This window comes from Taudactylus pleione, unplaced genomic scaffold (assembly GCF_031769625.1).
Source record: "Taudactylus pleione unplaced genomic scaffold, aTauple2 ptg000757l, whole genome shotgun sequence".
Classification (NCBI taxonomy): domain Eukaryota; kingdom Metazoa; phylum Chordata; class Amphibia; order Anura; family Myobatrachidae; genus Taudactylus; species Taudactylus pleione.
This window is the reverse complement of record NW_028285159.1, coordinates 3,084,272-3,099,207: the sequence shown is the minus strand read 5'-3', so window position 1 is coordinate 3,099,207 and position 14,936 is coordinate 3,084,272. Positions and strand designations below refer to the sequence as shown.

Genomic DNA, 14,936 nt, shown 5'->3' with positions numbered 1-14,936 from the left:
AGCAAAGTATTGGAGGTTCAGATAAAATGTCAAATTTCTGAATTTTACTTTTTTATTTATTAATTATGGATACAATTAAAGGCAACAATGTGTTTTGAGCAAAAAGTGAGCACAAAAAAAAAAAAAAGGGGAAGGACACAAGTTATCAGGGGAAAATGGACCACAGGACCCAATACACTCTGGGCCTGATTCAGAGCCGCTCGTAAGCGGCCGCTCGTTCGCTCCGAGCGATGTTTGCCCAACTGCGCATGCGTACGGATCGTTATACGCATGCGCGAACCAGTCAGTGCGGTCAGAAATCGTTTGTTCGCTAAATAGCGAATGCCTGCTATTTTGAGTGACAGAATGAGGCGTATGTGTGTGGTAACAGGGGAAGGTGCTTGAAAACGGGGAGTGGAGATCCGAACGCAGGCGTGCTTAAAGGTCAAAACAGGCGTTTTAAGGGTGTGCATAATTAAAATAGCAGCATCATTGACCACGTCACTGGGTTATTTTATAGCCAGAACTGCTCGCAAAATTGTGGTAGCAAAAACCAACCACAAGAATAGCGAGCAGTTCATACGCTGGTCGATGTACTCGATTAATCTAATAAATAGCGGACATGACGTAGGATGCGAGCGGCCAGGGGGCCTATTTTTTAAAAAAACGACCGCAAGTTTTGTTCTCTCGTTCAGACATAGAGGCGTGAACAGACCGCAAAGAGCGAACGGTTCATTTGAATAGCCACCCCTATTTTCTGAACGAGCAAGCGCAAATAGCGTCCGGCTCTGAATCAGGCCCTCTGTCCAAATTGAATTGACCCCTAAATGTGGGATTAGAAATAAGATCTCGTACATGAGATATTACATAAGTGTAGGAGGCAGCAATCACACAGTGAAGCAGACATTATTTTGTGCCGCTAGCAGCAAGGTATTGAGCCACTGATAATTTTGGGCCCTTGCATGGGCGACCCAGAGGACTTCCAACACGTATGCCCATTACAACGGTGCCCACCGCAGCTGATCCCCCAACAACAGCAGAGACACGGGAGAGAAATGTACACAGCACAGTAAAGGACGGAGATGACATTGCGCTATGTGTACCTGGTGTTGCTGCTACAGACGGGCACAGCCGTAAGTTAACTGTGATAATAAGTATCTGCCGGAAACGCCGCTGCCGCACAGTCAGTCAGTCAGTCAGTATATATGTATGTAACACTCAGTCACACACTGCGCCGGCCGCTCATAGTAACGCAGCAACGCTTCCCCGCTCATACAGCCCGCCTCTCCTCCGCCAGCCAACCGCCAGCACCTGCCCCAGACACCAATCGCAGCACAGCTTTCAGCCACACACGCTGATACTTGCACAGGAGACGGGGACAGTGATTGGACGTTTACTTGTGGGCGGGAAGTAGGCTATGTTGCTGGAGGAGGCTGGTTCTGAGGATGTGTTGTGCTTGTGCCAGTCTCGGGTGATTCATTACTAGTGGACGGAATTGCAAAGTCGCACGCAAGCAGATATGCAATTCCGTCCTTGCAATTATGTTAATGGAGCAGGAGGCGTCGACTCATGCATGCATCAGTTTACCTAGCTGCGTCCAAGGGCTCAGCGTACTGCATATGCAGTGCTTGAATGCCTCCCTGCGATCGGGACTGCGTGCCAGTGCGTTTGAAAGCCGTGGGAGGGACGTTCATAAATTGCCCACTGTGAAGCCATACGCATCGTGAGCTCTCACTGGCAGTACCAGATTAATGTCCACATGGGCCTGGAGCAGAAATTTATGAAGGGCCTATTGTGTGCCGCTGCAGGGGTGATGACAAGGCGCCGCGGCAGTGTGACTAGACTAGTGATGTGTGGGCATGACCAATGTTATGTGGGTGTGGTTTGTGCTATAGGTGTGGCTATACATTGAGGGCATAGCTAGTGCCTGCCTTCAACCACTATAATGGAGCTATAACAAGAAAACATGGTGAGAACTGTCTGCCTTTCCTTGACTGCTAGAATAGTTTATATTAATAAAAAAAATAATTGTTCACTGATTATCTCCTTATTTCTATAAGGTTTCCCACATCCCTAGCCACAGCATTAAGTTAATAAATTAACTGTCTTCTTAGCTGTTGCCTTTTTTAAAAAAAAATATGGCAATATTGGACCAGTGCGGTAAGGGTTAACTTATTGATTTGCAGGTGTGCTAGTTTGGGATTTAGTTTTACATGCTAATAAAAAAATACTAATTAATAAGATGTTAAAAAAAAATTCTCAAAGTCTTTACATAAAAACAATTTTAATCTGTTATTGCCATCCTTAGATAGCGCTACCAGAACAGATAATGCAGTGGTGCAAGTATCGCTACAATACTAAAATAAGATTCTCCATGGAAAGGCTTTGGGAAGCCTCCACCAGTTAGCGTTATCACTTAACAGTGACAAGTTTCATGTTTATAGAAAAACTAAGGATTTTAGTGTATAATAATATTATTATTACTAGAGCTAGCTAAAAAAAAAAATTATGTTATCTTTTATATTTATGGCAAAACGCTAGTAAATATAAATAACTAGGCTTTCTGTCACTCAGGTAAAAGACTCAGCTTGCCACCCCAGCCTCCGCCCATTGGATAGTAGTCACCCTTGGTTTGCTTAAATACAGATTTTTAAATATGTTCTAAAAAAATTAATACAACAGTAATTACTGTAGGCAAACTATGAGTAGTTTAATAAAATATATAGGCGTATTTATCAAATAATATTTGCAGGATATTCTAACTGCAACCGCATATCCTATATGTTTCTATGGGGCTGCGAAGCTATCAGATTTACCTTTCACATTCTGGAGCTTGCCCTGATAAGATAATAGCATCTCCAGATGTTGTTACCCTATAGTAGCCTAGGCCAAAAATTACCGGGAGAGGCTTGCTCAGAAAGGGCTGCCGCACATGTGTGATCTGCTGAAATGCAAATGCTCAGAACGAACACCAGATATAGTAGGAAAATTCTTGCTTTTGCGATCATTTCACTTCTTTACACATCGCAGGGTCGAGCCCCTTTTGGAGCCTCTGTCCCTCCATGTGATATTTAGTACATTTGGGGGAAAGTTATTTTCTTTACCATGAATAGCAGCGGTAAGAAATTAATTATTGGGTCTAAAACCTGATAATTAGTAAATATGCCTCATATAAATAATTGTAGATCTTACTGGGAAATAAAAATTAGAAATGTATGTTGTGATTGCCCACAAATTACAAACTAAAGACACAATAACATTCTTAAAAAATAGTAAAATAAAAAAATGCAAAAATGTTAAAAATTATAATTAAAAACGGGCAAAGGCCACACACTCAACCACTCAGTAGGGTTAGATAGTATTAAGACGCTCCTGTAGAATCCTGGTGAAGAGTTATATGCTACTCACAGGTCCCAAATGTATATTTAAAGTTCTCATTAGCTCTATTCCATAGTGATCCGAGAGCCTGATTCAGAGATAGACGCAGTGAGCATTACTGCTGCGTCTTTGGATACAGCAGTGATGCTCAAATATTTTAATACAGCAGGAGGCGTCTGTAAGAAAAAGACACCTCCTCATGCAGCACTGGGAAGTAGTAAGAAAACCGGCGGTCGAAATGCCAACCGCCAGCTTCCCGACAGTGAAAGCTCGGCATGGGACTAATGAACGTAGGTTAGCCCGGGCGTCGGGAGCTCATAGCCACGCGGGGGGGAGGGTTAGGTTTATAGGGACTCCCGGGGGGACTTAGGGTTAGGCACCTCCCCGGGAGGGTTAAGCTAGGGGAAGGGGGGATATGGTCAGGCACCACCTGGGGGGCGGGGGATTAGTGTTAGGCATCCCTGGGGGGAGGGTTAGGTTTAGGCACCCCTGGGTGGAGTTTAGGCACCCCTAATTTTAGGGTACTTACCTTTCATCCACCGGCTTTAGGTCCGGCAGTAATACATACCGATTCTGCAGCACTGATCTGAGTATCGGATCAGCATCGCATACATCGGCCATCAAGTAAGCCGAAGTTTACTCAAACTGGCTGCTGGAACTCCTCTGCCGGGTCCAGGAAATCTGCGTCCAAAGACGCAGATCCTGGCATCGGCACACCTACAACATGATGGCGACATGCCCCCAATTTGTAGAACAGTCCAGGTCGCCATCCCCACTCAGTCACCTAAACGCCGCAGCATGTCAATTATGCTGCGGCTGAGGGGAGACTGCAAATGATCGTGCAGGACTTGTTATCCACATGTGTAGGATGGGTCCTACGTATGCGCAGACCCTCAAACATTGGATATGTACTTAAACGGGATTATGTACTTCTCTGACTCAAGCCCTGGCTCTGACCATATGCTGCCTGCATTGCAGACAACTAAAAGGAATACAACCAATTAGCAAAAAATCGGATGCACCACTCACCCATCCTGGGTTGCAGAGTTCTAATGCTGTACTTGGTCCAAGCTCCAGGGAAGCCAGGTACTGAGATGTCTGCTGCACCTAGAGGGTTTTTGCCAACAAAAAAAAGGTCTGCCTGCACCTGTGGCTTGGTGTGTCTTGTCCTGGTGTAAGTGCTTCGGATGCCCATCGGGGTGGAACTTAATATGACCAGGGGCTTTCTACACTGGTGACACATTTTCATGTAACCGGGGAGGAGCTTAGCGCAACTGAAAACAGAGCTTATGGAGACCAGGGGACTCCGACACAGGGACATAGTGTTGGTTGGCCGGTGCGGAGCTTAGCGTGACCAGGGGCGGAGCTTAGCCTGACAAGGGGCTCACACACTGAGGACACAGCTTTGGAAGATTAGGGGCGGAGCTTATCGCAACCAGAGGGCAGAGTTAACTGCAACCAGGGGTCTCCCACACTGGTGACAAAGGTTTGACTGATGGGGCGGAGCTTAGTTCGAGTAGGGGATGAAGCTGCAGATGGCCTCGGTGGTCATCGGGGGGGTTGTTGATTGGACGATCGGGAGTATAATGTGCTGGGGCTGATGGTTGTGAGTGAGTGGTGACAGGAAAAATTATCCAGCGGGCCAATTTTCATGGGAGGCCTGGAGCTGGAGCTCCCACCACCCCATTGTTAATCCGACCCTGCTGAAAGGTTAGCAATTCCTGAGTAAAGTCAGACCTTGTTCATGTAGCTTCGATTGTACTCGATGTAACCGATATTATGGATGTGTGTGAGGTAAGGTGAGCATCCTTATGTTGTGCTGCGACGGCATAGCGATCGCAGAGGCTTAGCATATCTTTGCAGTGAGACTGCGTGCGTAATCGCAGCGGTGATAGCACTTGTGGTCCAACCTGAATCGGGCCCAATCTGCGAATACATTGTCCAGCTGAGTGACTCATGGGGTCACACAAGCCGGCCACCGCAGATACAACAAAGATGCCTGTAAATCTTTGTCAGCCGACGGAGATTCTGGCCTCTTCCCTTCCACCCCTAAGGCAGTGACCTCCGTTTCGGGAAACGGAGGCTGTCGCCGCCCCCTCCCGCCCACAAACTGCAGCAGACTGACTGAACACGCAGGACCCATACTGCACATGCGCAGTACGGGCCTGGCGCCTGTGCAGATTCCCAACCATCGGGAATCTGCAATCAGCAGTGCACTGAGGGCCTGATTCAGAGCCGGACGCTCTGACAGAGCTCTCGCTTTGAATCAGGGCCGGCCTCTGTTTTTTTAGAGCGGCCTCCTGACCACCCACAGCTATAGCAAGCGGCCAGGAAGATGGTCGTGATGGTCAAGACCATCGCGACCAAAGGGCTTGCGACGAGACCCTGGAGTGCTTTCGGCTCTAACTGAGCCGAAAGCACTCCCACTGACATCACATGTGATGTCAGTGGGGCCGGCCCCAGACGGTAGGCGTTCCCATGGGAACGCCTCCGTCTGGGCAGCCACTCCCCCGGCCCACCCACCAAAGGGGGCGTGCTGTCACTCAACATCGACAGCACGCCCCCTTTGGTACGAGACCCGGAGTGACGGATTGCCCATCGCTATCCGGGTCTCGCACATGCGCACGACGGAGCCAGCTCCATCGTGCGCATGCGCATTGGGCCACCATCGACCCGCTTGCGAGCGCATAGCACTCGTGAGTGGGTCTGAATCAGGCCCTGAATGCACTGCACTGCTGAATAAGGCCCTCAGGGCCTGATTCAGAGATGGATGCTAATGAGATCGCGCAACGCAGCTGCAAAAATATACTAATGTTTGCAGAGATCACCCGAGCATAAAGACGCCCACTACTGCCTTCTTACCTGCGTGCGTTGACGCATACCTGCATAACTATCGGTAACATTGGTGGCCATCTTGGCCTTCCGGCAGGTATGACCTAGTGGCTAATTTATGCACACCCATGTAGAGACGTTTAAACAGATAGACACGTCTGCGTTTCTCAGACCACCCCCCGTCACCACCCCAAAATGCTGACAACCTGTCACTCACTCTCCTATGGATTCCTATGTGCGTCCGTGATGACAGTGCGATCGTTGCGCAGGGCAGTGCGGCTTATACGCATGCGCGATGGCAAACAATTGCTGGATTGCGTGTTTAATCCGCTTTGCGTCCGTCTCTGAATCAGGCCCTCAGTCCTTAGTTATTGCAGATGTATATCATGTGCTAGATTCGGTATTAACTACAGACATTTGCTCCTGCTGAAGACATTTGTAACCATTTTCAAAGTAACCTTTTTACCATTTGTGTGATATGACTTGTCTTTATTCTTATAAACTTTCTACAAAATCCGAATTTATATACAGTGCTGTACTATCAGGGAGAGCAATCAGTACACATCATGCTTTTTCCAAGTTGCCAATTTTTTACTACTGCACATGCACAAAATCTTAAAAAAAGTTGCACAGCGCATGCATTTCACAGTGTGTGCACACAGTCGCAGGACCAATTGAGCTGCACTGACTCTGGTATCTATTGGGTTGTGATTGGGAGTTGGCTATTCAGATCTTCAGTCTGATGGGAGTGTTGCAGGAGTGATTTCAGACTCAGGGCAGGATGTATCAAGCATCGCAGTTTAGATGCGGTACATCCCGCCACTTACTTGATGCCGTTATACACTTACAAATGCAATTAAACTTGCAAAGGACAACTCTTTCAAAAAGATCTGTCCTTTGCAAAGAAGAGACTTCCAGGTTTATGACCCTGTGTAAAGATCTGCGGTTAGGAAGATCTTTTTGTTTGCAGATTCCAGCCTGAGGCATTGCATTAATTACTGCATGTCTGTGAGCAATGTCAGGTGCACGCTAATTAATTCTCCTACACAGCTGCATCATTAAGGGAGGCTTTGCTCTGATTTGGGCCTGTTCCTGTTAAAACCCAGCCAGTCCATCATTCCATGCCAGTGATCAGTAGCGGCTCCAGGCACGGGCAAGCCGGTCCGTCGCCCGTAGCGCTACTGTTTCCGGAGGGCGCAGGAAAAGCCCACCTCCCTCCCAGCGCTATAGTCCATATTTAAGCTCGGGGAGGGAGCGGAGGAGGGGAGGGGCGGCAACACAGGACAGCCTAGCGCCGGCCCTGCCAGTGATAGAAGTTTCTTCGTACTTCCGGTTCCTGTCTCCTGCTTGTCAGTCGAGTTCCCGAGTTAGTCTTGCTGTGTTTTGTGTGTGCCGTTTATTCCATCCAGGCGGCTCCTCCTGCATCTCGTCCACCCATGCTGCTTGTACCATCTGGACAGCACGGAGCGCTTCCTACCCCAGAAGCGTCTGTCACCATCCGGTGGCTTGTATCAACTCGGCGGCACCAGTTGCAGTTTAGCGTTCCAGGTGCGCAATCTAGCACACCGTCGCCAGTGTCATCCCGGTGGCACTGGTAGCTACTCTGCGTTCCAGGTGCACAACCTAGCACACCGTCGCCAGTGTCATCCCGGCAACACTGGTAGCAGCTCAGCGTTCCAGGTGCACAACCTAGCACACCGTCGCCAGTGACATCCCAGCGGCACTGGTAGCAGCTCTGCATTCCTGGTGCGCAATCCAGCACACCGATGCCAGTGTCATCCCGGCGGCACTGGTAGCAGCCCCATGTTCTCTGTTGCATACCTCTCCTGAGTCTCATCAGCCCAAAGGCTGCAACGGTCTTGGGGCCTCAGGTCACAATCAGCTCTCAAGGCTGCTGCAACAGCCCGAAGGCTGCTTCACTCCATTAGTCCCTTGGCCACAACTATAAAGGCCACAATCAGCCCCCAAGGCTGCTCCAACAGCTCAAAGACTGCATCATACCTCCAGCCCTCTAGGATGTAATCAGTTACTCCTACATACCTTGGTGATTCCCTCCTGGAATCGTTACTCCCGGGAGTCGTTCCGCGCATGCCGATGCGTGAGCTGCATGAAAGGGATGGCCATCGGTGTGGTTACCATCAATGGCGATATAGCAACAGGCCATCGATGTATACCAATGATGCAATGGATTGCCATCGATGATTTCACCAAACGATGGTCATCCCTGTTCTTTGGACTGGCCCGTGGATCAATCAGAACCTGGGTCTGAAAAGGGGGTGTGATCTAAAGTAAGGGGGCATGGCCTCATGGGGATCCCGATGACGTCACTCCGGGGGCAGCCCAGCAGCTTCGGAGATGCTGGGCTGCCCCCCGGAGACTAGGCTGTCGGCTCCTCTTCTATGACAGGAGCGAGGTGCTGCAGGAGAATGTCACACTGCAGCACCCGGCTCCTGTCACTGCAGAGAAGCCGCCATTTTGGTGTCACCCCTTCCAAGGGTGACACCCGGGTGCGGCCTGCACGCCCACCGCTCATGACGCCACTGCCCCATGTGAGAGTGTGGGTGAGATGTATAAAGATGTCTAAAGAGTGGCAAAGTTGCCCATAGCACCATTTCGCTTTTAACTAAATTTTATCGAGCACATTCTATAAAATGGTAGAAGCTGATTGGTTGCTATGTGCAACTTCTCCACTTATTAGAAGTTATGATACATCTCCTCTACTGCGCCAATCACCATGCTTCATTCACTCTGCATCCACATCCTTGCTGGGGTTTGCCCTGCAATAGCATGTTCAGCATTTTTATAAACAAATAGGAAATTGTCGATTTTGTGCTGTAGAGTAACTTGCTTGTAACTTATGGCCTTGATAGTATTGTTGAATGTCTGAATAAGTATTTCATCTAACCCATGGAATTTCTGAAACAAGCTAAGATCCATTAACATTACAAATTTGTTTTTTTTTTGCATTTCTGGAACATCAAAACATTAATACTGTGTTTCCCCGATAATAAGACCTACCCTGAAAATAAGCCCTACACTTACTTTTGGAAAACGGTCCAAAATAAGCCCTACCCCTAAAATAAGATCTAACAAAATCCCCATTTTGTCCGGTCCCTGCCTGCGCTACACTAAAATGCCCCCAGCTCCGCCCCCCGCATGAAATGCATGCCGCTGTTAAAGATTTAACAGTGGCATCCAATCACAGCTGCAGCGTCTCACTCTCACAGTGAGCGTGCGGCAGCTGGCGTGCGTGGTAACGACATTTACAGCAGCGCCACGGAGGAGAGGAGAGAAAAAAAGGAAAAAAAATAAAGGTAAGTAAAGAATTGTATTGAATTATTCAAATTGCTGTCAAAGGCCCTCATTCAGACCCACTCGCAAGCGGGCGCACGTACGTTAGGCGTACGTACAAAATTATTTAAATTCAATGGCTCGCTCGTATTTTCTTTCGCATCTAAAATTCCTCCCTAAACTCAGGCGACTCCTCCTCTAACTAACGAGCGTGCGAAATAGCGAGCGTACATCCCCGAAATGGCTTGAAGGGAACGCACGCACAAGTGAAACCGGAAGTGGCCTTGTCAGATGTCGATTACCTGCTCCTTTATTCTGCCTACCTCCCTCAATCGTATCATGCCAATCAATGTATCAATTAGCTTAATTGTTTTTTTTTTTTCAACACAATGCAAGAAACTTTACTCTTGTCCGTGTTTGTGTTTACCCGCAGAATACGTACGGATGGAACATTCGCTTTTATTGTTCAAAAAACATGTGAACCACAATTAAACAATTGTTCTATTGCTGTGGATCCTCGCATATTTTCCGGGGTTCATTTCTTTATTTAAATTTGCAAACGCATGTCACTGCATCAAGCCTATCATAACTCTCCAGAGATTTCTGGCCCTGTTGAACACATGACTCATACACTAACCAATAAAATTGCTCCTGTTAATTTCCAAAATACATTAGCCAATCAGAAATTTATTGCACACTTTATCAAAAATGTTTTGTATGAAAAACTCCATTGCCATCATGAGAGCCTCCGCATTCACCAGGCGCGAGCTGCTGGTGCTTACGGAGGTGATGGATCGCCGTATCACCAGCCAGCCTCCACCCATCACCAACCGGCAGAAGCGCTCCGCGTATGCGGAGGCACGGTCCCGCCTGCGGTCCTTAGGTTCACGCCGCAACATCGGGCAGCTGGAGCGCAGGTGGTCAGACCTGCAACGGCAAACGCCCCGCTTGCTGGCATGCTTTCGCATGCAGATCCTGGAAAGTAAGTGTTATGTATTGTGGTTTTCATGTTTGTGGGGCAAACTGCGTGTGCATGTTTTCCTGTCTGTCCTATTTATTATTTGTCCTCATATCTGCGTGTGCATGTTTTCCTGTCTGTCCTATTTATTATTTGTCCTCATATCTGCGTGTGCATGTTTTCCCTCTATTTCTGTTTTTTTCATTCTACTCCTATTTGCATGTTTTTTGTTGGTGGTTTTTTTTTTTTTATTTGGGCCCCGGATTTGCCCAGAAACTAACCTCAATTTGTTTGACATATTTTAGGAGGACAGCCAAGACTACGCCGTCACCGTCCGGCCAGACGGCGTTCCCGGCCACTATCCCCAACCCCCAGCCAACACTCCATCCACCCCAAATATTTCCCCTATACCCCACTCCTCCCCAGCCTTCCAAGACCCTCTCCCGGAACTGTCGGGCCTCCTTCCCCTCCGTCCCACTTCCCCCTCTCCTCCACCCACCCCTCTTCCAATTACCCCCTCCCCGGAGTCCATCATTACCCCTCCCCGTTCTTTGGGGAATGAAGGCTCCTCCGGGGAAGAACATGGAGGGACTTCCGGAGCTCCCGTTTTGGCTCCCGGTATGTTTTTCTTTCACATTTTTTTTAACCACAAACTGTTTGTATGTAATCATGTGTCGTGCCTTTATTCGTGCTTGTTTGGTTTACTTTTGGTGATTTAGCAGGTTGCCTTTACCTCTTCCTGCTGATTTCAACATACACATATCACACCTGTGGGAATTTGTACATAGGCCTTGTATTTTTGGCAGCACCCCCTTTTTGTTTTTTTTTTGTTTTTTAGGTTTAGGAGTGATTTCGCTGTGTTTTTGTTTTTTTAATGTGGATTCCCTATTGTTTTATTAATCCACACACTTTTCTCACCCACAGAGGAGCAGAGGCGTCGACAAGAGGTGGACGAATGTGTTGGCCAGATGCGCCAACATGTCATTGGCATTCTTGTGGGCCTTGACCGGCTGTCTGGCATCCTTCGCCAGTAGTTTTTTTTGTTTATTTTCGTTTTCTAAATAAATTTTTTTGTTCTAATATACGTTCTGGCTCATTCTTTTTTTCCAAAACAAAAATAGTTTTCCCTGACATAAGTAGACTGTTCCTGCAAGGATTTCCCTTTTTTAAAAGTTAGATTGTGTTTTGTATTTGTATGTTAAACAGCCACAAGAAACACATAACAGTAACAATGTCATTTCCCTTTTTGGGTGTAGTGTCAATTAGATATTTCGACATTTTACAGGTTCCTAGTTGGTGTGCAAGCTGCTTAGGCCAATCTTCAAAATCCAAAGGTTTGGACAGGCTTCCTTTTGGTGTGGGTTGGGAACATGAAAACATATTTCAGTTTACATCAACTGGTGTCAGTACTGGATTACCCCTTAGTCAAATGTAAGGTGTGTTAACCTGGTTACACTTGCTGTTAACATCCAAAAAAAGGAAGACCATTTCACTCTCCAAACATTTATTCACAACATAAATGAGAAATCAAAGTGGTCACTCCCAAAAAAAAAAAACAGTGATAATCTCAAATACAACACATACAAATAAAATATTTAAATAAAAAAAACAATCAAGAACTGGTTGACGAAGGACCATGCCAACATGATTCCACAAACATGGCGTTGCGATATGGGTTCCAGAATATATGCCCAAAATCACCAGATCCAGGTTTGGTAAGGGTAGCAGGAAGTAGTGAGCGTTGGAGTGGCAAAGATTATGTGAACAAACAGAAGATGGTGAAAAAAATAAAAATAAATTAGATGTTCGCAAACAAACACAAACACATTAGGTATAAACACTGTAGTTTTGGTCAAACTTACCTAAAAAATCTGGCCACCACATCATCGCGTATGGCCCCCCCACATACTGACCTCCGACCAACCTCGGGGGGGCCATCCTCAGGTAAGGCATCCTCTGGCTGCATTGGGACACCACTCCTTATGGCGATGTTGTGAAATATCCCACACAGGACCACAATTTTCGACACCATATCCGGCAAATACATGAGCTCGCCACCAGAGCGGTGGAGGCATCTGAATCGGCCTTTTAAAAGGCCGATACAGCGCTCCACCACTTGCCTGGTGGCTGTAAGTGCGGAATTATACTCACTTTGTGGGCCTGGTGTGGGAGCCAAATAAGGAGTGAGCAGCCAGGACATGCAAGGGTATCCACTGTCTCCTGTGAAAAATAAGAGACAACATCAGGAACACTGTGTATCAAGCTTAACATTGTTATGTACTAAAGGTCTCCACTTACCCAGAAGCCACGCATCACCAGCTTGTAGGTTGGTTAATTTCTGCCATATCCCTGATTGCCGGATGACGAAGGAGTCATGTGCACTTCCTGGTAATTTAGCATTCAGGGACAGGATCTGGAGGGAGGCATCACATACCACCATTACATTCAGGGAGTGATAGTGTTTCCTGTTTCTAAATATTGGCTCCAGCCGTGCTGGAGGCTGAAGTGGTATGTGAGTACCATCCACAACCCCTATGATGTGTGGGAAGCCAGCTATTTGGTAAAAATTGGCCTTGGCCACACTAAGGGCACCCATATCCAAAGGCATTTGAATAAAATGATGGAGGTGCTTGAAAAGTGCCTCCATCACTGCCCTCAGGATCCGGGAAAAGGAGGATTGGGAGATGCCCGCCACTATTCCCACCGTTTGAAACGATCCTGAGGCACAGAAATGTAACACCGCCATAAATTGCGTCAGTGGTGGTATTGCTGTTGGACTGTCAATTTGCCGCTCAAGATCACTTTCTATTAATGAGAGAGTGTCTATGATGATTTTGGGAGGTAGACGGTAGCGTCTTAAAACCTCATCATCGGGCATTCCAAAAAGGGTGACACGTGTTCGAAATATCTGGGGCCTTGCATGCCTACGATGCCTACGCCTGGGATGAGATTGAGGTTGGTCGGCTTCCGGGAGCATGGCCAGAACAATCCGCCCCAGATCAACCTGAAATTCAAAGATTTCAAAGTAAGGCTTTTGACCCACCCCAAAACTATATTAAAACAACTTAGCTTGATGATACCATCCATTGCTGCTTACATGCCGGGGTATTGTCATGATACGTCCAAACTGAAAATAAACACCAAAATTACTTGACACATTTCACTCTGTGCATTTTTGTTTAAAAATTTTGTGCTAGACCAAAGTTAAAATATGCCAAACACCCATTTAGCAAAACCGCAAAGCGGCATTTAACACAGTACATCAAAACGGGTCGAAATGTTGGCTCAAAAAGCGAAAGATAAACCACCAAAAAGTTAGAATGATTATTAAGCTGTTTAAAATGCGCTAATTAGTTCGCTAATACAAGTCACAAGAGTAACTACTAAAAATGCGCTAATTAGTTCGCTAATACAAGTCACAAGAGTAACTACTAAAAATGCGCTAATTAGTTCGCTAATACAAGATAAAAAATGGACTTACCAAGAGCAAATATCTAAGATGCAAAATCAAAAGGTCTTTGGGGTCGAAAATAAACAAAATCTAAAATAGAAAAAATTAGGGATCCAAAAATTACAAAATATACGAAACACAATGAAACAACAACTGAACAAAAGTTAGACTTCACAAAACTTACCAAATCAAGAAACGAGGTCCCAAAAATATAAACCAACAAAGATAATGGAAAAAGAAACGCAAATCTAACCAACAAACGAATCTCCAACCGCCAACTCCTTTCTACGCAATCAATAAACTCCAGCCAAGATAACCTCCAACAATCCAAAAACGCCACCTCGACTTGAGACACACCAAGCCATAAATAGTGTTTCGTTTCCCGCACAAATTAAGGAGGGATCATAGGGCCGCACAATCAATGATGCGGCCGCAAAATAAGGACGCATGTATAAATACGTCACGAAAACACATTCAAATTCTGGTGTATTTCTTGTTTGGACCTCAGACATGGCGACAGACCAGGGAAAAAATGGCCAAGAGTCAGGCGGTAAGTCTTTCATGCATTTTCTAGCAACGATTAATTTGAAACATAAGATTAGGCAAGTTGTGATTTTGTGAATTCTGTAAATTTACACAAATAGGTGAGGAGGATGACATGGAAGAGGCTGCTGGGCCCAGTATTCCGGCCAAAGCGGGCAAAAAAAAAAGGCAGCCACATTTCACAAGAAAGGAGATGGAGGTTTTGATCCAGAAGTGTGTGGACATCCTGCCACAGGCAGACAGGAATATGAGTCTAAGCCAGAAGTGGAGAATGTGGGAAGAGGTAGCCGTTGCTGTCAATAGAGTGGGTGATTATGTCCGTCTAGCCCGGGATGTCAAACGGCGGTAAGTAAACCCTTGCCCCCCCTAAAAACAAACCCCATTTTAAACCAAAGGATAATGGCTTCCATTTTTCACCACAGATGGGGCGACTTCAAATATCGCCTAAAGCAAAAACTCGCGGACAGGGCTAGGCATGCAAGGGGGACAGGTGGGGGTCCCACC

The 14,936-nt window shown here is 46.7% G+C and overlaps 1 protein-coding gene across 5 annotated transcripts in view; it reads right to left on the bottom strand.

The window, feature by feature from the left end:
* CNTLN (centlein) overlaps positions 1–14,936 on the bottom strand; it is a 505,942-nt gene that overhangs the window by 446,093 nt on the left and 44,913 nt on the right. For 3 of the 5 annotated variants that reach the window (XM_088457336.1, XM_088457335.1, XM_088457339.1), the window contains exon 1: positions 1,083–1,280. The exons of the other annotated variants lie outside the window; for them this stretch is intronic. The gene's annotated coding sequence lies outside the window, so the exon portion shown is untranslated. Of the gene's footprint in view, positions 1–1,082; positions 1,281–14,936 lie in introns of those variants that run through there. 5 annotated transcript variants of the gene reach the window in all.